Raw genomic sequence first — 23,505 nt, 5'->3', positions numbered from 1 at the left:
TCCTCACCAATTGTCCTGGACAGATACATCTGCACCATGATAGTATTGGTAGGAGTGGCCACCGCATAGTCCTTGTGGAGACAAAGTCCCACCTTCACATTGAGGATACCCTCCATCGTGTTGTGCGGCACTACCACCGTGCTAAATGGGATAGACTTCGAACAGACCGAGCAACTCACGACTGGGCATCCATGAGGCGCTGTGGGCCATCAGCAGCAGCAGAATTGTATCCAACCACAATCTGCAACCTCATGGCCCAGCATTTCCCCCACTCTACCATTACCCCCCAGCCAGGGGACCAACCCTGAAGAGTGCAGCAGAACATGCCAGGAGCAACATCAGGCATACCGAAAAATGAGGGGCGAGATTCTCCGACCCCCCGCTGGGTCGGAGAATCACCGGGGGCTGGCGTGAATCCCGCCCACGCCGGTTGCCGAATTCTCTGGCACCGGAGATTCGGCAGGGGCGGGAATCGCGCCGCGCCGGTTGGCGGGCCCCCCCCCGCGATTCTCCGGCCCGGATGGGCCGAAGTCCCGTTGCTAGAATGTCTGTCCCGCCGGCGTGGATTAAACCACCTCTCTTACCGGCGGGACAAGGCGGTGCGGGCGGGCTCCGGGGTCCTGGGGGGGGTGGGGGCGCGGGGCGATCTGGCCCCGGGGGTGCCCCCACGATCGGTGCCCACCGATCCGCGGGCGGGCCTGTGCCGTGGGGGCACTCTTTTCCTTCTGCCTTCGCCACGGTCTCCACCATGGCGGAGGCGGAAGAGACTCCCTCCACAGCGCATGCGCGGGGATGCCGTGAGCGGCCGCTGACGCTCCCGCGCATTGCGCCGCCCGGAGATGTCATTTCCGCGCCAGCTGGCGGGGCACCAAAGGCCTTTCCCGCCAGCTGACGGGGCGAAAATCAGTCTGGCGCGGGCCTAGCCCCTCAAGGTTAGGGCTCGGCCCCTCAAGATGCAGAGGATTCCGCACCTTGGGGGCGGCGCGATGCCGGACTGATTAGCGCCGTTTTTGGCGCCGGTCGGCGGACATCGCGCCAATACTGGAGAATTCCGCCCGAGGTGTGAACCTGGTGAAGCTACAACACAGGATTAGTGTGGCAAACAACAGAAGCAGCAAGTAATACACTGAACTAAACAATTCCATTCGCACCACACAAGTGCCAAGTAATGATGAGAGAGGATCTAACCATTGCCCCTTGACATTCAATGGCATTACCATCGCTGAATCCCCCATAATCAACATCCTGGGGGTTACCATTGATGAGAAACTGTACTGGACTAGCCACATTAATACTGTGGCTACCAGAGCAGGTCAAAGGCTAGGAATCCTACGGCGAGTAACTCACCTCCTGATCCCCAAATCCTGTCCACCATCTACAAGGCACAAGTCAGGAGTGTGATGGAATACTCTCCGCTTGCCTGGATGAGTGCAGCTCCAACAGCACTCAAGAAGCTCCACACCATCCAGGACAAAGCAGCCCCGCTTGATTGCTCCCCCTTCCACAAATATTCAAACCGTCCACCACCGATGCACAGTAGCAGCCGTGTGTACCATCTACAAGATGCACTGCAGGAACTCACCAAGGTTCCTTAGGCAGCACCTTCCCAAACCCACGATCATGACCATCTAGAAGGACAAGAGCAGCAGATGCCTGGGAGCCCCACCAGCTGGAGGTTCCCCTCCAAGTCACTCACCACCCTGACTGGGAAATATATCAGCTGTTACTTCACTGTCGCTGGGTCAACATCCTGGAACTCCCTCCCTAACAGCATCGTGGATGTACCTACACCGCATGGACTGCAGCGTTTCAAGAAGGAAGCTCACCACCACCTTCTGAAGGGCAACTAGGGATGGGCAATAAATGCTGGTCTAACCAACGACCCCGCATCCTGTAAAATGAATTGTTTTAAAACGCTGGTAGCAGGTGCAGCAAGCAATTAGGAAGGCAAATAATACGTTGACCTTCAGTGCAAGGAGGTTTGAGTGCAGGAGTAAAGATGCCTCACAGCCATTGTATACAGCCTTGGTGAGACTGTACCTGGAGTATTGTGCACAGTTTGGGTCTCCTTACCTAAGGAAGGATACACTTGTCATGGAGGGAGTACGACAGAGGTTGACCAGATTAATCCCAGGGATATTGGAACTGTCTGATGAGGAGGGATTGTGGAATCTGGGTCTGTATTCTCTGGAGTCTTGAAGAATGTGAAATTATGTTATTGAAACGTACAAACTTCTTCCAAGGGCTCGACAGGGTGGGTGCGGGAAGGATGTTTCCCCCTGGCTTTCGAGGGGGGAGGTGCTATTCTAGAACTAGAGGAGACACTCTCAGAATAATAAGCCATTTAAGGCTCAGATGAGGAGGAATTTCTGCACTCAGAGAGTGGTGATCATGATCTGGCTGAATGGCAGAGCAGGTTTGAGGGGCTGAATGGCCTACTGCTGCTCCTATTTCCTATGTAAGTTCCGTGCAAAGTGTTTTACAGTCGATTAAGTGCAGTCACTGTTGCAAGGTAGGCAACAGTTAGCAGAAGATTATCAAGGAAATACTGCAAATGGGGGTGCTAGAGAGGCTGCCTGGCTTAAACTATTCAATAAACTGTAAACATCCCTCTTTGAAACTTGAGTTGATGCTCCACATTATAGCCCTATCCACAGTTTCTGGAGATTGTGGGTATATCAGGGGCTCAATGTAAAATCTTCGGAGGAAACACGGTGGTAATGAGTGGTCAGCCTGTCACAGCTTCACCTGACTGGCCAAGTTCTCAATCAAAATGACCAGGACGTTGGCTCACCATTGGTCAGGAGGAGGCCACAGCGAGGGACCAGGGATTACTGTGCCCCAGTACTTGAAGGGAGTTACCGACAGGTGTCAAGAACGGCACACTGAGAGGGGAGAGGCGTCTGAGGGATGGTTCCTACACAGCACTCCAGCCCAATGAAGGGGTATGAATATTCAGTATCCAGAGACTGGTGAGAATGCGGAACTCACTATCACAGGGAGTGGTTGAGGTAACTCACATCATTGACTTTAAGGGGAAGCTGGGTGATTACATGAGGGAGAAAGGAATAGAAAGTTATCATGGAATGGTTACACCACAAAGGAGGCCATTCAGCCTGCCATGTCCATGTTGGCTCTCTTTGAGAACAACTTAGCTCGCCCCACTCCCGTGCCTTTTCCAAGAACATAAAAGATATGGGCCGGTTATCCCGCCGGCGTGGGGGTTCCCACAATGGGAAACCCCATTGGCCGGCTGCCGGGACGGAGGATCGCGCCGCACCAGGAAACGGGCGCGGCGGAATGGAGAACAGGAGTAGACCATTCGGCCCCTTGAGGCTGCTCTTTGGTTCGCAATCCATTTTCGCGCCCGCTCTCCACCTCCCTTAATTCCCTGGGACACCAAAACACCTGTCTACCCCAGCCTTAAACATATTCAACGATGCAACATCCACAATCTCCGAGGTCGAGAAGTCCAAAGATTCACAACCCTTTGAGTGAAGAAATCTCTCCTCACCTCAGTCCTAAATGATCGGCGCCTAGCCCCGAGACTGTGCCCCCATGTTTTGGACTCAATCTCTCAGGTCCACCTGATTGAACCCCTTCACAATCTCGGATGTTTCAATGAGTTCACCTTTCATTCTTCTAAACTCCGGAGCATAGAAGCCCAATTTGCTCAGCCTATCATCAAAGGACATAAACCCAGGGATCAATCGAGTGAACCTTCGCTGCATCGCCTCCAATGTAAGTATATCCTTTCTTAGACGTAGAGATGAAAACAGCCCACAGTATTCCAGATGTGGTTTCGCCAAACCCTTGTACAACTGCAACAAGACTCCTTTATTATTGTGCTTCACTCCTCTTGAAACATAATTGGGCGGGATTCTCCGACCTTCCGCCGGGTCGGAGAATCCCCGGGGGGGGGGGGGGGGGGATGGCGTGAATCCCGCCCTGCCACTCCGACACTGGCTGCCGTATTCTCCGGCGCCGGTTTTCGGGCGGGGGCGGGAATCACGCCACTCTGGTCGGGGGACGTTGGCAGCGCCCCCCCCCCCCCCCCCCCCCCCCCCCCGGCAATTCTCCGGGTCCCGATGGGCCGAGCGGCCGTCGGTTACTGGCCAGTCCCACCGGCGTGGATTGGACATGGTCCCACACGGCGGGACCTGGCTGGTAGGCCGGCTGGTGCGGTCCTCGGGGGGGGGGGATCCGGCCCCCGGTGGCCTGGCCCGCGATCGGAACCCACCAATCTGCTGGGCCTGTGACGTGGGGGACACTCCTTCCTTCCGCGCCGGCCTCTGTCGGGCTCCGCCATGGCCGTCAGGAAGAAGACATCCCCCTGCGCATGCGCTAAAATACTCCGGCCGGACTGCGCATGCGCGGGACCACGCCAGCGGCTCTGCGCATGCGGTAACTCGTGCCGGCCCTTCGCTGCCGGTCGGCGCGGCGCCAACCCCTCCGCCGCCTTCCGCAGGCCAACCCCAGCCGCAACTTCCGGTCGGCGCCGCGTTTCACTCCGCTCACGGGTCATCGCGGGGATTGGGGAGAATCCCGCTGATCATTTGCCTTCCTGATCGCTTGCCGGACCTGCAGGCTAGCTCTCTGCCTTCCTGAAAATCAACATTCACAAGTTTCACACCTTTCAAAATATATTCTGCTCCTCTGTTGGCCAAAGCCCTGCAAATCTTTTCTCTTCAGATAATTATCCCTTTGAAGCTATGATTAAATCTGCCTCTAACACAGGATATACTGACAGACTAAGAGAGCTGGGAGGAGGTTCATGTGGAGCATCTACCAGTCAGACTAATGGTCCCTATCTGGGCTGTAAAATTCTGTTCTCAAAGAGACAAACACTGACTGATCAGGCTGGATTCTGACAGTTTTGCCAGAGCCGCCTCCTCTTGCCTTTCACATAATACAATAATCCAGGGAGATTGGTGTCACAGGGGACCTTTTTCTTCTCATCGGTAAGTGCCGGGTCCATTGTCGTCTTTCAAGCAGGTTTTTGAATGGATTCTAAATGACCCACACATTACTGATGGCTGTTAAGTGTTTTTCTGATGCTTTTAATATTGATCCCCCGAGCAGTGTGACTATCCGTCTCAGTGACAGGCCATTATTCTACAATTTGAAAGGAGTACATATAGATCCAAGGAGACCGATTTTAAAAGATTGTAAATGAGGCAAAAAGATGTTCTTTGTGAATTTGTTTTGTGAGAATGCAATTTATTCTTTCACAGGACACAGACACCACTGGCAAGCGTAGCATCTGCTGCCTGTCACCAATTGCCCTCGCGTGGCTCGCGTGGCGATTTCAGAGGGCAGTTCAGAGCCAACTCCGTTTCTGTGGTTCTGGAGTGAGCTGTAGGCCAGGTCAGGTGAGGATGACGGATTTCCTTTCCTCAGGATATTCGCTGACAAAATAGGTTTTTGCGACAATGAAAATCATTGCTTTGTCAGAGGGTGATCAAGAGTCATAGAACACAGAAACAGGCCCTTCAACCCACCATGTCTATGCTAACCACGTCTGTATTAATCCCATTTACCAGCACTTGGTCCACAGCTTACTCTGCTTTGGCGATTTAAGTGCCCGTCCAGATGTTTCTTGAATGTTGCGAGTGTTCCTGCCTCCACCACCCCCTCAGGTCCCTTCTAAACCACATATTCCTCACCTTAAACCTCTTCCCTCTGGCCTAAAACATTTCTGCCATGGGAAAAGATTCTTACGATATATTTTATCTATGCCCCTCATCATTTTGTATACCTCTTTCAGATCCCCCCTCCCCCCCCCCCTCCAGGGAAAACAAACCCAGCCTTTCCAGTCTCCCCTCACAGCTGAATCTTTCCATCCCAGACAACATCCTGGTGAATCTCCTCTGCTCCCTCTCCAGTGCGATCACGTCCTTCCAATGGTGTGGTGGCCAGAACTGCTCTCAATATTCCACCTGTAGCCTAACCAACGTTTTATAAAGTTGTACCAAGACCTCCCTGCTCCTATATTCTAAGCTGCGGCTAATGAAGGCAAGCATTCCGTTTGCCTCCTTCACACCCAATCTACCTGTGCTGCCACCTTCAGGGATCCGTGGACTTGTGCACCAAGGTCCCTTAGTTCCTTAATATTCCTGTGGCAGCTATCATTCATTATGAATATCCTAATAATAGACCTCCCAAAATGCATCACCTCACACTTAGAGGATTAAATTCCATCTGCCATTGCTCTGCCTAATTTACCAGCTGATCAATATCAGACTACCCTCCTCACTATCAACAACACCAATTTACGTGTCATTTACAAACTTACTAATTATACCTTCTACGTCACATCCAAGTCGTTAATGTGTATAACAAATAGCACCAATCATGGTGGTCCACAGCTGGACGCAGGCTTTCCAATCACAAAAGCAACCTTCCATCATCATCCTTAGCCTCCTATTAACAAGCCAACTTTGGATCCAACTTGCGTTGGGTCCCATCGGTTCTAACTTTTTTCCTTGTCAAAGGCCTTACTGAAATCCATGTAAACCACATCATCCGTGCTACCCTCATCAATATGTTTAGCTCCCTTTTTAAAAAACACAATTAAATTAGTTAGACAGGGTCTCCCACCAACAAATCTGGATTGACTATCCCTGATCCACCCCAGGATTCAGCACCATTCGCGACTCCTTAGATAATGAAGCAGCCTCTCCTCCACTGACGGACAGGAGCAGCCGTGTGCACCATCTACAAGATGCACTGCAGTAACTCGCCAAGGTGCAAAATGTTGGCCATTTACTACAGGTTTCCCAACAACCAGCGAGAGATAAAGGAATAGGTATGTAGACAAGTAACAGGGTTGTTGTGGTGGGTGATTTTAACTTCCCCTATATCGACTGGGACTCACTTAATGCTAGAGGCTTGAATCTGTAAGGAGCATCAAGGAGGGTTTCTTGAAATAATATGTAATAGTCCAACTGGACCTGATATTGGGGAATGAGCCCAGCCACATGGTCAAGGTTTTAATGGGGGAGCAGTTTGGGAACAGTGACCATAATTCTGTGATTTTTAAGGTGCTTGTGGATAAGGATAAGAGTGGTCCTCGGGTGAAGGTGCTAAATTGGGGGAAGGCTAATTCTAACACTATTAGGCAGGAACTGAAGAATTTAGATTGGGGGCGGCTGTTTGAAGATAAATCAACTTCTGACATGTAGGAGGCTTTCAAATGTCAGTTGATTAGAATTCAGGACCAGCTTGTTGCTGTGAGGAAGAAGGATAAGTATGGCAATGGGAACCTTGGCTAACCAGGAATATTGTGAGCCTAGTCAGAAAGAAAAAGGAAGCATTCATAAGGGCTAGAAGGGCAGAGTAGGATATAGATTGGTTGGAGTTGTGGGCGGAGAGATGACAGATGAAGTTTAATCCAGACAAATGTGAGGTAATGCATTTTGGAAGGTCTAATACAGGTGGGAAATATATAGCAAATGGCAGAACCCCAAGGAGTATAGACAGGCAGAGAGATCTGTGCGTACAAGTCCATAGATCACTGAAAGTGGCAACGCAGGTGGGTAAGGTAGTCAAGAAGGCAGATGGCATGCTGGCCTTCATCAATCGGGGCACTGAATATAAAAATTTCCCCAGGGTGGAAAAGCCTAAGGAACATAGGTTTAGAGGAGATGTGGGAGGGAAGCTTTTTACACAGAAGGTACTGGGTGCCTGGAACTCGCTGCCGGAGGAGGTGGTGGAAGCAGGGACGATAAGGACGTTTAAGGGGCATCTTGACAAATACATGAATAGGATGGAAATGGAGGGATACTGAACCCGGAGGTGCAGAAGGTTTTAGTTTAGAAGGGCAGCATAATCGAGGCAAATTTGGAGGGCCGAAGGCCTGTTCTTGTGCTGTACTGTTCTTTGTACCTTCGACAGCACCTTCCAAACCCACGACTACTACCGTCTAGAAGGACAAGAGCAGCAGAGTCACTCACCACCCTGGCTTGAAAATATATCGCCGTTCCTTCACTGTGGCTGGGACTGCAGCTGTTCACTACCACTTTCTGAAGGGCAACTAAGGATGAGTAATAAATGCTCGCATAGCCAGCGACCCAGACCATGGTGAAAGAGGATGTAACTCAGACACGAGGAGATGGTATTGCGTAGGGTATCTTAAAGATGATAAGGCACTAGGGCCAGATGAGGTACATCCGAGGATACAGAGGGAAGTGAGAGTGGAAACTGTAGATGCACAGGCCACAACTTTAGTCTACTTTAGACTCAGGGGTGGAGAACTGGGGACTTGCAAATAATACACCTTCGTTCAATAAAAGGGTGTAAAGATAATGCCAGCAAATGCAGGACAGTCAAATTAACTTCAATGGTGGAGCAACATCAACTTACAATAATCAGGGACAACATTAGCAGTCATATTCATTGGAGTTTAGGAGGTTGAGGGGAGATCTAATAGAAACTTACAAGATAATGAATGGCTTAGATAGGGTGGACGTAGGGAAGTTGTTTCCATTAGCAGGGGAGACTAGGACCCGGGGGCACAGCCTTAGAATAAAAGGGAGTCACTTTAGAACAGAGATGAGGAGAAATTTCTTCAGCCAGAGAGTGGTGGGTATGTGGAATTCATTGCCACAGAGGGCGGTGGAGGCTGGGACGTTGAGTGTCTTTAAGACAGAAGTTGATAAATTCTTGATTTCTCGAGGAATTAAGGGCTATGGAGAGAGAGCAGGTAAATGGAGTTGAAATCAGCCATGATTGAATGGTGGAGTGGACTTGATGGGCCGAATGGCCTTACTTCCGCTCCTATGTCTTATGGTCTTATGGTCACTACCAGCTGGCGTGCGCACTGCCAGGGTGCCAGGTTGGCACTGCCAAGCTGGCATTTTCTTTACTGATGGAGACCGTGCCCAGGTGGCACTGCCAGGGTGCCACCCTGCCCAGAGGGCGAGCACCTCCCACAGTCCAAAGATTGCGCAGGTTAGGTGGATTGGCCATGCCAAATTATCCTCAGTGTCCAAAAAGGCTCGGTGGGGTTACTGGGTTGCGGGGATGGGGTGGAGGTGTGGGATTAAGTCGAATGGTCTTTCCGAGGGCCAGTGCAGACTCGATGGGCCAAATGGCCTCCTTCTGCACTGTAAATTCTATGAAACTATGAAGCCTGGGGGCCCCTGATCTCTGGGGCCCTGTTCGTGAGACCCGCACTGAACGTCGCTCGCCTGAGGTCTGCGAGAGAAAGGGGATAGGCTCCAATGCCTTGGTTACCTCAGGGAACTGCATTTTAAAGTGAGACTAGCTATCTCGCTCTAATATTTTGATTTGCCAAAAAGCGATCCAACCCATAATGGGCGGGATTCACATCGTGGCGCCTCGAGGGATCATGTTAGATCTCGTGAGGTGTAGCGAGTTGAACAGATCCGGGGAGCGGGATCTCCCGGCTTCTGCTGGCCACCTTGTGCCGAGGCACGCTGACTTTCTGCCGCTGTGTGGCTGGTTGAGGGCACCCAGAAGGCTACCCTCCTGTTTTTCTTTTGGGCTGGAAGTTTTTGCCTCTTATTGTGATGCGTGTTGTCTATCTCAGTCAACGGGCTGTATCACTCAATCTCATTTGTACCTGTGCATATCGAGATCATCATTTTCATTGTATAGGTGAAATGCAAACCATCACCTCCCTTTCAGGTAGTGCATTCCAGATCACAGAAATATCACAGTCAAAAACAAATTCCTCGCGTTGGCTCTGGTCCTTTTGCCAGTCGCCTTAAATTCACCTCCTCCGGTTACCAATCCATCTGCCGGGGAAACAGTTCCTCCTTATTTACTCCGTCAAAACTCTGCCTGATTTTGAACACCTCTATTAAATCTCCACTGAATCTTCAGCGCAGACCATTTGGGCTGAATGGTGCGGAACCCTCCGTAGAATCCTTGCAGTGCAGAAGGAGGCCATTCAGCCCATCGAGCCTGCATCAACCCTCCGAAAGAGCAGTCTACCTAGGCTCACTTCCCCGCCATTTCCCCGTAAACCTTGCGCCAATCCACCTCGCGCTGTGAGACAGAAGTGCTAACCACTCTTCCACCGTGCCGCCCAACGTAACTCTATAATGGTGTAGCCTGCTGGTTTTATTTTCACTCATGGCCTATATCCCCTTGAATTTAGAAGAACGCATGACATTCTTAAGATGTTTGACAGGGTAAATACCGATAAAATGTTTCCCGTGTCTGGGGAATCTAGAAGCGTGAGCAGGCTCTCAGAATAAGGAGTTGGCCATTTAGGGAAGAGAAGAAAAATGTCTTTGCTCAGAAAGATGTAAATTCTCTCTCCCCGGATCCCCTCAATCACGGCGTATATTCAAGAGAGATGGGGAGACTTTTGGGGCACGAAGAGAATTAAAGGATTATGGGGAGCAGGTGAGGTAGACAATAAGCTTGACCTCATTGAATTTCACACAGTTATGTTTATGGGGGAATAGGACTGAAGCTGAATAGAACTGGCACACAATAAGGACTGTGCATCCAGGAACACTCCAATTCCAATTCTCTTCCCGCATCTAGTGGTGTGCTAAGATAGACTTTGGTCCGTTTTCCAGAATGGATCACTAGTCTGTCACCAGGGGACTCTCGCTTGAGGGACTGACCAGGAGCCTCTCCCGCTCTTACTGCCAGCCATTGGTGTGTTTGAGAGGATTTGCAGGTTGACACACTCAACCAGTTTGATCGCGTTATGAACGGAACTTCTTTGGCCATCCAGTCCCGGGGTGGGAATTCGAACCTGGAGCTTCTGGCGCAAAGGTATGGATACGCCCCACTGTGTCACAAAGTCCATACCTTGGAACACAGCTGTGTAAAACTAGAATCTTGGCTAGTAGTTCAAAGAACAAAGAAATGTACAGCACAGGAACAGGCCCTTCGGCCCTCCAACCCCGTGGCGACCATGCTGCCCGACTAAACTACAATCTTCTACACTTCCGGGGTCCGTATCCCTCTATTCCCATCCTATTCATGTATTTGTCAAGATGCCCCTTAAATGTCACTATTGTCCCTGCCTCCACCACCTCCTCCGGTAGCGAGTTCCAGGCACCCACTACCCTCTGCGTAAAAAAACTTGCCTCGTACATCTACTCTAAACCTTGCCCCTCTCACCTTAAACCTATGCCCCCTAGTAATTGACCCCTCTACCCTGGGGAAAAGCCTCTGACTATCCACTCTGTCTATGCCCCTCATAATTTTGTAGACCTCTTTCAGGTCTCCCCTCAACCTCCGTCGTTCCAGTGAGAACAAACAGAGTTTATTCAACCGCTCCTCATAGCTAATGCCCTCCATACCAGGCAACATTCTGGTAAATCTCTTCTGCACCCTCTCTAAAGCCTCCACATCCTTCTGGTAGTGTGGCGACCAGAATTGAATCCAAGTGTGGCCTAAATAAGCTTCTATACAGCTGCAAAATGACTTGCCAATTCTCATACTCAATGCCCCGGCCAATGAAGGCAAGCATGCCGTTTGCCTTCTTGACTACTTTCTCCACCTGTGTTGCCCCTTTTAGTGACCTGTGGACCTGTACTCCTAGATCTCTCTGACTTTCAATACTCTTGAGGGTTCGCTTCTATTAAAGCTGGGTGTTGACATTGTCCCTCCGTGCAAAATGAATTATGGAATTTCCTCACTTGTTTTTCCTAAATTGACAGCATAATGTCCCTGGAAATCCATCTTTCCCAGTTTCTGTTGAAGTTGGGGCATTTGGGAGAATTACCGAGGAAATTGCCGACAAAAGTACATTGAGAAAATACTTTTTTATGATATTCCTTTTACTGTATAGTATCCACAGGGTTAAATTCCAACTCATTTCACTTGGCGCAATAGAGCATGCAGTCCCCATCCATTAGACTTTCGCTGACATTTTAGCTTTATTTGTCCATGGATGTGGACGTCGCTGGCTGGGGCAGCATTTATTGCCCATTCCCTGAGGGCAGTTAAGAGTCAACCACATTGCTGTGGGTCTGGAGTCACATGTAGGCCAGGCCTGGTAAGGACGGCAGATTTCCCTCCCTAAAGGACATTAGTGAACCAAATGGGTTTTTACAACAATCGACAATGCTTTCATAATTATACCTCACTGGGGCAGCACCGTAGCACAGTGGTTAGCACTGTTTGCTTCACTGCGCCAGGGTCCCAGGTTCGATTCCAACTTGGGTCACTGTCTGTGCGGAGTCTGCACGTTCTCCCCGTGTCTGCGTGGGTTTCCTCCGGGTACTCCGGTTTCCTCCCACAAGTCCCGAAAGACGTGCTGTTCGGTGAATTGGACATTCTGAATTCTCCCTCAGTGTACCCGAACAGGTCCCGGAATGTGGCGACTCGGGGCTTTTCGCAGTAACTTCATTGCAGTGTTAATGTAAGCCTACTTGTGACAACAAAGATTATTAAATTTAATTCCAGATTTTTATTGAATTCAAACTTCACCACCTGCCCTGGTGGGATTGGAACTGGGATCCCCAGAGCATGGCCCTGGGTCTCTAGAATATTAGTCCAGTGACCATACCACTACACCATCACCTCCCCCATGATAACCCCGTGCTGTGTGCGCTGGACCAGGAGTTGAGATGTTTAGGGTAACTCATCATGGCTCTGTATCGTGAAGCCGAGGCAAAAGGCCAAGATGTAATGGGACATCATTTGTTGTCGCGGTGAATCAAACTGTGCTGGCATTGTTTACAGATGTACCCTTGCCCGCATAATCTCGCTGATATTTCACGCTGAAAGTGGGTGGAACGTTGAGCTGACGGTGGTGCAACGAGGATAACCGGTCATTTGCAACCTGAGTGAAGGGGGCAAGGGTGTCTCTTTAACCCCAATTTCGTTCAATCAATTTGTTCAATTCAAGTGACACTTGCCACTTTCCCGCATGGACAAGCAGCCGGAATGGGGATCCTGTGGGAATCCGTTTGTGTGGTCTGCATTACATCGTGGGTTGATTGCGATTACTGTTGCTTGCGATCCCATTGAAGAAAGTACATTACAATCCAACATTCAATCGTCTTTCCTGCCGCGATCGTGGAAGTTTAGCATGTTGGGAGGAAGCCCAATTGCTATGGGTACAAGCCTAAAGCAGTCCAAGAGGATTTATCATCTGCTGTTACATCACATCTGTGGTTTTTCAATTCTTCTGAATCAGCGTTACATCTTGCTTCATGCTCGGGGGGGGGGGGGGGGGGGGGGGGGGGGGATCTGCACAGTATCTATTTCAGTGCTTCCGAGTTCTTTAATAATAGAACCAAGATCAGTTTGTGAATTTGCAACTGGCGAAGCAGATTAAAAGTAGCAGAACAGCTTATATCATGCTTTTTGCCGCCAAACATTTTAACCGGGTCAGTAGCACAAATCTAATGCACAGAGGGAGTCAAATAATATTCCATTCAAATGCCAGTACCACCAGATGGCGGTAAAGTGGTAATATCACTGGACTAGTGACCCAGCAGCCCAGGCTAATGCTTTGGGAGTGCCAATTCAAATCCCACTGTGGTAGTTGGCGGAAATTCGATTCAATTAATAAAACGTAAAATCAGGAATATAAATCTAGTAATAGTGAGCATGAAACTATCATCGATTGTTACTAAAAACTCATCTGGTTCACTGATGCCCTTTAGGGAAGGAAATCTGCCGTCCTTGCCCGGTCTGGCCTACATGTGACTCCAGACGCACAACAGCACGGTAGCATTGTGGTTAGCACTGTGGCTTCACAGCACCAGGGTCCCAGGTTCGATTCCCTGCTGGGTCACTGTCTGTGCAGAGTCTGCACGTTCTCCCTGTGTCTGCGTGGGTTTCCTCCGGGTGCTTCGGTTTCCTCCCACAGTCCAAAGACGTGCCATGCTAAATTGCCCTTAGTGTCCCAAAAAAGGTTAAGAGGATTTATTGGGTTAAGGGCATCGGGTTGAAGTGAGGGCCTAAGTGGGTCGGTGCAGACTCAATGGGTCGAATGGCCTCCTTCTGCACTGTATGTTCTATGTTCAAATGTGGTTGACTCTTAATTACCCCTTTGAAATGGCCCAGCGAGACACTCAGTTGGGCAATAAAGGGCCGGTCATCCTTGCCAGCAACGCACACATCCCGTGAAGGATTAAAGAGTCAAACCTGGATAGAAATATTCCTGAAATCCCCACCTCTTTCTCTCTTCACAGAAACACCCAATTCTGACGGAAATAAGCTGCAATCCTGAAGAACCTTCCATTCAAACATTCACGTTCCACCCAGTCTTTGAAACGTGATGAGGCTCAGTTACTGTGTATTTTGGAAAAAAATGAAAGAAGACCATTTCTCGACATAACAAAATGGCCGAGGAAGTGGTTAACGATCTTGGATTAAACTTCTATTGACATTCCAAAATACCTTTAATAAGTTAGCGTTTAAAATGTACGGCAACAATTAAGTCATTGTTAATTCATCGCGGCTGTTACAAAAACTAACCAGCATTGCAACGCCACCGAATACTCTAGCTCAGGCATCAATTAAAACTATCAATTATTTACAAAGTACGGAAGGGCACTCTGCTCCAAAAAATGTAACCTCAGTTGGTATTTTGTCCAACAGATTTTTTTCTCTGGGGCTGGGGTTTTTTTTTTGAATCGAGCGTTCCAAGGGCATACCGCAGCTGCAACTTGACCTCCTCTCCCGACCCTTCCGCCTTCGCTGTGTTATGTCTGAAAACAGGGTTGCAGCTTCATCAGAGGCCCAGTGAAATTCTAGACTCACGGTGGAGACGTGGCAACGCGCCAACATTTCAGACCCTGACCCTTGCCAGGCTGCTCAAAGTTCAGTGTCTTCCGACACAAGATGCAACGCAAGCAGAAAATTTGGTTTTAAGTGGAGTTGCCCATATTTGTCATTTATTTCCCCTCTCTTTTTGCAGTTCCGGGCTGGTCGTCTGTTGAAACGACCCTTAAAGACATGCCCCGAATACGCTTTTGTTTTATTTGTACAGTAAATACATTCTGCATTAGTCATTTCTGAAGTCTCTGAATGCCCAGATGTTGAGTTGACACAGGATGCAGGTGGGCGACAGAATATGACGCAGCAAGGTGGGCATTTTGGAATTTTGTTTGCTTTCTGCCGTGACGATAGGAACTGGAATTTATAGAACGCCTTTAATGAAAAGCGTCCGCACACCTTTCATAGCACCTCACCTCTGTGAACACCTGGGAAGTACTATCCCTCAAAGAACAAAACGGCACAGGAACAGGCCCTTCGGCCCTCCAAGCTTGTACCGGTCATGATACCAATCTTTGCCAAAACCATCAGCACTTCCATGTGCCATATCCCTCTATACCCATCCTATCCATGTATTTGTCAAGATGCCTTTTGACTGGCGTTAATGTATCTGCTTCCACAACCTCCCCTGGCAACGCGTTCCAGGCACTCACCATCCTTTGGGTGAGACTAAATGATGGCGAAATACGCATGTTTAGTTGATGTAAAAGATGTCATGTCACCATTCGAGGAGCAACAGGGAACATTCAGTTAAGCACACACCACAAGCACATTAAATGATTAATTCACAGGTACTGCATTTTGTTCCTCTGTGCAGGACTTTGAAGTGTGGCAAGTATCGACTGTTTTTGCCAAAGATAGCTACAGCAATCACACATCAGAAGTAATTATTGGGCTTTGATGGTAAGTTCTGGGTTTGAAAGTGCTAATTAAATGCCCTCTCTTATTGGGGAGGTTGAGAATACGCCTTTCCTGAACTTCCTCCTGTATTTCCCTGTGATTTGCCAGTATGTTTATGTAATAGACTACCTTATGGAGCAAGCATGCTGGAAAAGGTCACGCTCATAAATAAAAGAAAATGCTATGCTGGTGATGTTATTTTTTTGGACGTCTGCCAAACAAAAAAAAAAAATGCCTTTTAGTTACTGAACTAAATTCCAGAACTGTGTGATGCACTTTCTCTTACAGCAGATGGAATAACTTTTTCCTACCCTCTCAAATCTGGAGTCAAGCCACGTCTTGTACACTACGTAGCAGGAAAGAATTGCTGTCTGTGGTTCTTTTCCCCACTGTCAATTCTCTCTCTCTCTCTCTCTCTCTCAGTTGTAACTGGGATATGACTTCATGGGTACAATTCGCACATTTAAGGGACCTGCCAAAGAGGCTGCTCTTTGTCGATGAGCCAAGTTGGCTATCCTCGTGCCTGAGTCTGTTCTGTTCTCTCTCCCTCTGACTGGAGCTTTCAGCGATCGGGAGCAGGGACCCAGGCTTATTTATTTCCCCCCCCCTGTCTCCTCAGGCCGAGACACCGAGACTGATTGTACCTCCTCAATTCTCTTCTTGCTTCCCCTAACTGAGGTCAATGAACTGCACAGTCCGGGGGCTTCCAGACTTGTGTCTATTCCAATACCAGTGCTGGCTCTTGGTGCTGTGGTGTTTAGACAGAAGAAGAAAGTGTAATGACACTTAATCCTCACAAACTCCAAGGAAAACAGCACAAATTGGGTATTACATCGAGGTCACAGCAAGGAACAGACCTTTCAGCCAAGCTAGTTTATTTTGGCGTTTAGGTTTTACAAGAGGCTCTGCCCCCCCCCTCCCCATCTGCAACTCGCCCCATTAGCATTTGGCACAGCACGGTAGCACAGTGGTTAGCACTGTTGCTTCACTGCGCCAGGGACCCGGGTTCGATTCCCAGCTTGGGTCACTGTCTGTGCGGAGTCTGCACATTCTCCTCGTGTCTGGGTTTCCTCCGGGTGCTCCGGTTTCCTCCCACAAGTCCAAAGATGTGCCGGTTAGGTGGATTGGCCGTGCTGAATTTCCCCTAGTGTCCAAAGGTTAGGTGGGGTTACTGGGTTACCGGGACATGGTGGAGGTGTGGACTGAAGTAGGGTGCTCTTTCCAAGGGCCGGTGTAGACTCGATGGGCCGAATGGCCTCCTTCTGCACTGTAAAATCTGTGATATCCTTCTATTCCTTTCTTCTTCATGAGTTACCTAGCTTCTGCTAAAAAGCATCTAAACTGTTCACCTTAACCACTCGCTACTCTCGCAATGAAGTTTTTGTTCCTGTATTCATCACTGAATTTATATTTCTGGCTCCCGGTTCTGCTCTCTTGTCATGATATGCAAACATGCAGCTAATGAACACATAGAATACGACACGACCAATGAGCAGTCAGGACACTCAGGGGTGGTATCTCACTATAAAAGGGATGAGGCACTCACACCCCGCCTCTTTCCACAGACCAACATCTACAGAGTGAGACAGGGTGTATCCTCAGCATCACACCCCAGCACGTGGCTCAGAGCAAGGCTGGTTCAGTTAGACTGAGTTACCACATTTAGATTAGCAGAGAGTCGAACTCATTGAGAACTGTGCTAATAGTTCAATAAAACACATTGAACTCACTTCAAAGTCCGGAGCACCTTTTACTCAAAACTGCATCAAGTGGCAGCTTGTGTTATTCCAAATTACATCACACAACACTCTCCACAAATGGAAGCACCTCTTCTTCCACCCCATCATATCCTTTCATGATCTTGAAGACCTCTACCAGGTTACTCCTCTGTCTGTTTTTCCCTCTTCAGTCTTTCCTGATAGTTGTATCCTCTCAGTTCTGATATCATCCTTGTGAATCTTCCTGCTCCTTCACCTTTATCCCTTTCGTCACATGGAACTATGCACAATGGAGCACTACACGCAGCAGAAATAATTTATTTGCCGGAAAGGGAGAGTATTGTAAAGAAAACGATCTTCCTCAGACCCGTTCGTACTAATGGCCGGCACATCCACTTTGAAAGGGGGCCTGTCATTGGGTGTCCAATGTGCTTGCCTCTTTCAGAGTAAGAGGTTAATTTCACTATGGAAATTGGAGGTTACATGGGGTAAATAGGAATGGCCATTTTAGGTTGGGACTGGTAGGAGTCTGCACGTTGCCACCAGCAATGGAACTGGAGAGGCAGTTAAAGATAAGCAGGAGGGATGTTCCTCCAGGGTCAGGCACCCCATCATATCCCCTGACCTCCATGGTCGTGACCGCCACCCCCTCCCCATCAGTCTGCAAGGTGCCTCACTTTATAAATATATACACAAGGTTTAAACATGTGTAATTTGGTTTAATATCATGTGATTAAAGGTTTTGTATCCGATTAGCATAGCTTGTAAACCAAAACTGCTGTTCAAAGTAATGAAATTGTCAAGATTCCCAGGATTCTTGTACAGATAAAATGTAGCAGGAAAAGGTTTTGTTAGCAAGGGGATGACCTGTTGTTCGGAAGGAATGCGGAATAAAATCTGCGTCTCCTGGTTAAAAGGGTAGCCTGTAGCACAAAGGACAAAGAGCAGTCAGGAAAGGGAGAGCTAACCGGGTGACTGTACACAACTAGAGCCCATTGAGGTCCTGAACTTTCCTTCACAATTCGAGGAGAGGGATAAGAACAAAGGAATTGATAAAGATTTACGTTTCCTATCTAAATTGAGAGTGGACAGTGCCATTTATTTCTGTGTGTGGCTATTGCTCAAGACATCAAGGCCTGAGTTTTCACGGGGATGGACAGGGTCTGCAGCTTAACCAAAATGGCACTGCAACGGGATCCTGGGCTTCGACACAGCCCACCTCGCCATGGGGCACCCCCTTGTGGCTGCCTCGGGGGTGCCCCATTACTTCCTCTGGGGCCGGACCCCGATTCCAGTTAACACACACAGCATGCAGGGACGGAAATCTGACCGTCCGGGACACATTCTCCCGAGCCGGGCAGAGTCAGGAGTTCCTGACTCGTAGAGTCATAGGGCGCGACTCTCCGCTCCCGCGCCGGTTGGGAGAATCGCCTGGCGCGCCATTTTCCCCCGCGACGCCAGTCCGACGCCCTCCCGCGATTCACCCAAGCGGCGAGAACGGCCCCGTCGAGTTCTGCGCGGCGCAGGCCGGAGAATCGCCCGGGACACCCAAAATGGTGATTCTCCGCCACACCCGCTATTCTCCGGCCCGGATGGGCCGAGCGGCCTGCCCAAAACGACGGCTTCCCGCCGGCACCATCCACACCTGGTCGCTGCCAGCGGGAACAGCGCGGGAACGCTGGGGGGGGGCGGCCTGTGGGGGGGAGGGGGGGGCGAGGGGGGTTCTTTCACCGGGGTAGGACTCAAAAGGGGTCTGGCCCGCGATCGGTGCCCACTGATCGGCAGGCCGGCCTCTCTGAAGGAGGACCTCCTTTCCTCGGCGCCCCGCAAGATCCATCCGACATCTTCATGCGGGGCGGGCCTCGGGGAGGACGGCAACCGCGCATGCGCAGGTGACGCCAGTTACGCGCCGCTGCTTTTATGCGGCGCCAATGCCCGGCGTGCGCTGACGACGCTGCTTTCGTGACATGCCCCCCGAGTTTCTCGCGGCCCCGATCCTTGCCCATTTTCGGGCCCTGAATCGGTCGAGATCGGGGCCGCTTCGCGCCGTCGAGGACGGCGTGGGCACTTATTCGCGGGCGCAGAGAATCGCGCCCATAGAGTCTTAGAGGTTTACAACATGAAAACAAGCCCTTTGGCCCAACTTGCCCAGTTTTTACTACTAAGCTAGTCCCAATTGCTGTCCAAATGCTTTTTAAAAGACAAAATTGTACCCGCCTCTAATACTGCCTCTGGCAGCTCGTTCCAGACACTCACCACTCTCTGTGTGAAAACATTGCCCCTCTAGACCCTTTTGTGTATCTCCCATCTCACCTTAAACCTGTGCCCTCTAGTTTTAGACTCCCCTACCTTTGGGAAAAGGTGTTGACTATCTACCTTATCTATGCCCCTCATTATTTTATAAACCTCTATAAGATCTCCCCTAAGCCTCCTACGCACCAGGGAAAAAAGTCCCAGCCTATCCAGCCTCTCCTTATAACTCAGACCATCTAGCCCCAGTAGCGTGCTCGTAAGTCTCTTCTGCACTCTTTCTAGTTTCATAATATTTCTATAATAGGGAGACCAGAACTGAACGTAGTGTTCCAAGTGTGGTCTTACCAATGTCTTGTACAACTTCAACAAGACGTCCGAACTCCTGTATTCAATGTTCTGCCCAATGAAACCTAGCATGCTGAATGCCTCCTTCACCACCCTGTCCATTCGCGTCTCCACTTTCAAGGAGCTATGAACCTGACTCGAAAGAGAAAATCCAGGTCTAAGGGTGCCAATAAAGAATAGTTGCCACCAAGAACCTTCCTCCACCTATCACAACATCGCTTGCTGCTGGCTCTCACACCTGATCCTGGAGGTCTCACCCTACGGCATCTCCGCAGCTCACCTGCCTGTCTCACGTCATTCAAGAGGCTTATTTGCCACATACCGCAATGACCCCTGTGTGTAGTATTTCCCCCCCCCCCTTTATTCTTTCACAGGATGTGGGCATCACTGATGAAGACAGCATTTGTTGCCCATTCCTAATCACCCTTGAGAGATTTGCTCAGCCATTTCAGCAGGACGGTTAAGAGTCAACCGCGTTCCATCAGAACTTGCCCCTGGGCTATTAATGAGGCAAAGGCAAGGACGTCGGCCTTCACCCCATCTGCCGCCGCCCCGTGAGCCCGATTCCCCGAAAATGGCCACCAAAGGACATGGCTCCAGATCAATGTTGAGAATCGTTGACATGGGGCGGGATTCTCTGACCCCCCGCCGGGTCGGAGAATCGGCGGGGGCTGGCGTGAAACCCACCCCCGGCGGTTGCCGAATTCTCCGGCACCGGATATTCGGCGGGGGCGTGAATCGCGCCACGCCGGTTGGCGGGCTCCCCCTGGCGATTCTCCGGCCCGCGATGGGCCGAAGTCCCGCCGCTGTCAACCCACGCCAGCCGGCGTGGGTTTCACCACCTTTGGGACGGCAGCGCGGGCGGGCTCCGGGGTCTTGGGGGGGGGCGCGGGGCGATTTGGCCCCGGGGGGTGCCCCCACGGTGGCCTGGCCCGTGATTGGGGTCCACCGATCCGCGGGCGGGTCTGTGCCGTGGGGGCACTCTTTTCCTTCCGCCTTCGCCATGGTCTCCACCATGGCGGAGGCGGAAGAGACCCCCTCCACTGTGCATGCGCGGGGATGCCGTGAGCGGCCGCTGATGCTCCCGCGCATGCGCCGCCCGGCAAAGTCAGTTTCGCGCCAGCTGGCGGGGCGGAAATCAGTCCGGCGCGGGCCTAGCCCCTCAAGGTGAGGGCTCGGCCGCTCAAGGTGCGGAGATTTTCGCACCTTTGGGGCGGCGCGATGCCGGACTGATTCGCGCGTTTTTGGCGCCGGTCGGCAGACATCATGCCGATATCGGAGAATCCCGCCCCATGGTGCTAAATGTGGAGACCCAGAAGCTCATCGTCTTAGGACATAACCAAAACATATGGGTGTGGTTAGCCGGCCCCAGGGAACACCGATCACACCTGCCCGCCACTCCCAAAAAGAAACCACTCACCCTCGCCTTAGTTAGGTGAGCCCTAAGTACCACCTTGAGCTGAATTAGGCCGAGTCGTGCACAGGATGACGTGGAGTTTACCCTGCGAAGTACCTCACACCACATTCCTCATCTAAAGTAGATCCCAGTTCCCCCTCCCATTTTGCACGCACCTCATCCATTTGGGCTTTCAACATAGATTTGCCCATAGATACTTTTTTTAAATTATAAATTTAGACTACCCAAGCCTTCCTCCGTTCCTCGAATGGAGAATTTTATTTTTTCAATTTAAGGAATTCCGCTAAGTCGGACAGCCAGCCTTGGGTGGTGCTGGCGATCTGCAGCCGAGCAGGAGTCTCCGGCGGGCGATGGGGGAGGTGAGGGGTGAGGGACACCGCCCCTCTCACCGTAAAGAGTTCTGGCTGTTACGATACCCCGAGGGGTCACCGCGAGTGGGCATGGCTCCACCCTCACCCCCACAAACAACCCCGGACATGGGTGTATTGAAATTATAAACGGGTTCCTTATATTTCACGACACAATGCAGAGGATATCTTCCATCTGTATGTCTTCTTTATTTTTAAGAAAATATTTTATTGAGGCATTTATAATTTTGACAGTTAAAACAAAAAAAAAACAACACACACAAATCCCACAATAACAGACCCAACTCCCCCAGCCCTCTATCCGAACTACCCATACATTAGATTCCCTGCCCTTATTCGTCACTTCCATGCCCCCCCCACCCCGCCTGCTAACGGTCAATTCTCCTTGAAGAAGGGAGCCACCTCTGAGCGAACCCCTGTAATGAATCTCTTAAGGCAAACTTAATTTTCTCTAGCCTGAGAAACTCTGCCATGTTACTGACCCAAACCCCGCCTTTGGAGGCTCCGAGTCCCTCCATCCCAGCGGAATCCGTCTGCGGGCCACCAGGGAGGCAAAGGCCAAAACATCGGCCTTTCTCCCCCACCCTGGGCTCCTGAATCTTCCGACACTCCAAATATTGCCACCTCTGGACACAGAGTCACCCTCCCTTCCAGGACCTCAGACATGACATCTGTGAATCCCTGCCAAAAGCCCCTCAACCTCGGACACGCCCGGAACATGTGCACATGATTTGCAGGACCCCCCCTACACCGCCCACACCAGTCCTCCACCTCCTCAATAAACCTGCTCATCCGGGCCACAGTCATATGAGCCCCGTGGACCACCTTGAACTGGATCAGGCTAAGCCTGGCACACGACGAGGAGGGGCAGCACGGTAGCACAGTGGTTAGCACAATTGCTTCACAGCTCCAGGGTCCCAGGTTCGATTCCGGCTTGGGTCACTGTCTGTGCGGAGTCTGCACATCCTCCCCGTGTGTGCGTGGGTTTCCTCCGGGTGCTCCGGTTTCCTCCCACAGTCCAAAGATGTGCGGGTTAGGTGGATTGGCCATGATTAAATTGCCCTTAGCGTCCAAAATTGCCCTTAGTATTGGGTAGGATTACTGGATTATGGGGATAGGGTGGAGGTGTTGACCTTGGGTAGGGTGCTCTTTCCAAGAGCCGGTGCAGACTCGATGGGCCGAATGGCCTCCTTCTGCACTGTAAATTCTATGATGACTCTCCTCAGCGTTTCCACCCACAACCCGACTTCCAACTCCCCTCCCAACCCTTCTTCCCACTTCCTCTTCACCTCTCCAATTGAAACCCCTTCCCACTCCATCAGTTCCTCATATATTACTGAGAACCTCCCCGTCTGTGTGTCTTCTTAAAATACTGACAGTCACTGCTGTCTGAAGAGAGCGACACGGAAAATAATCTTTCAATTTGCGTTCCCTTGAATTGTTCCATACAAGGCTGAGAAAATGCCACCCTGACCTTCTGCTTATTAAAGGTTGTCATCTGCTCGCTGCGGAGTATCTCGCAGGGAGCAAGTGTTTCTCTTCATTTCTCGTTTCATTAAAAAAAAAACAGTTGGACCATTTCATCATTAGTTCATCTGCTACCCTCAACCAAGGAACGGTTTACATAACCAGACATGAGATCACCAGTTTAGAGCGACAAACGGAATCCAATGATCCAAACAGTTCTAAAAAGGTTATTGTACAATTAAATGGCAAATATGTGGGACTCAAATATGCACAGAAGATGGAAAAAAAAAACTCCTGTTAGTCTTGGACGCAG

At 50.4% G+C, this 23,505-nt stretch overlaps 1 protein-coding gene across 3 annotated transcripts in view; it reads right to left on the bottom strand.

Moving 5' to 3' along the window:
- Positions 1-23,505, bottom strand: part of ddah1 (dimethylarginine dimethylaminohydrolase 1) — a 240,128-nt gene that overhangs the window by 58,821 nt on the left and 157,802 nt on the right. The gene's annotated exons all lie outside the window — the stretch shown is intronic.

Source organism: Scyliorhinus torazame, chromosome 7 (assembly GCF_047496885.1).
Source record: "Scyliorhinus torazame isolate Kashiwa2021f chromosome 7, sScyTor2.1, whole genome shotgun sequence".
Lineage (NCBI taxonomy): Eukaryota > Metazoa > Chordata > Chondrichthyes > Carcharhiniformes > Scyliorhinidae > Scyliorhinus > Scyliorhinus torazame.
This window is presented reverse-complemented; position numbering and strand designations above follow the sequence as displayed.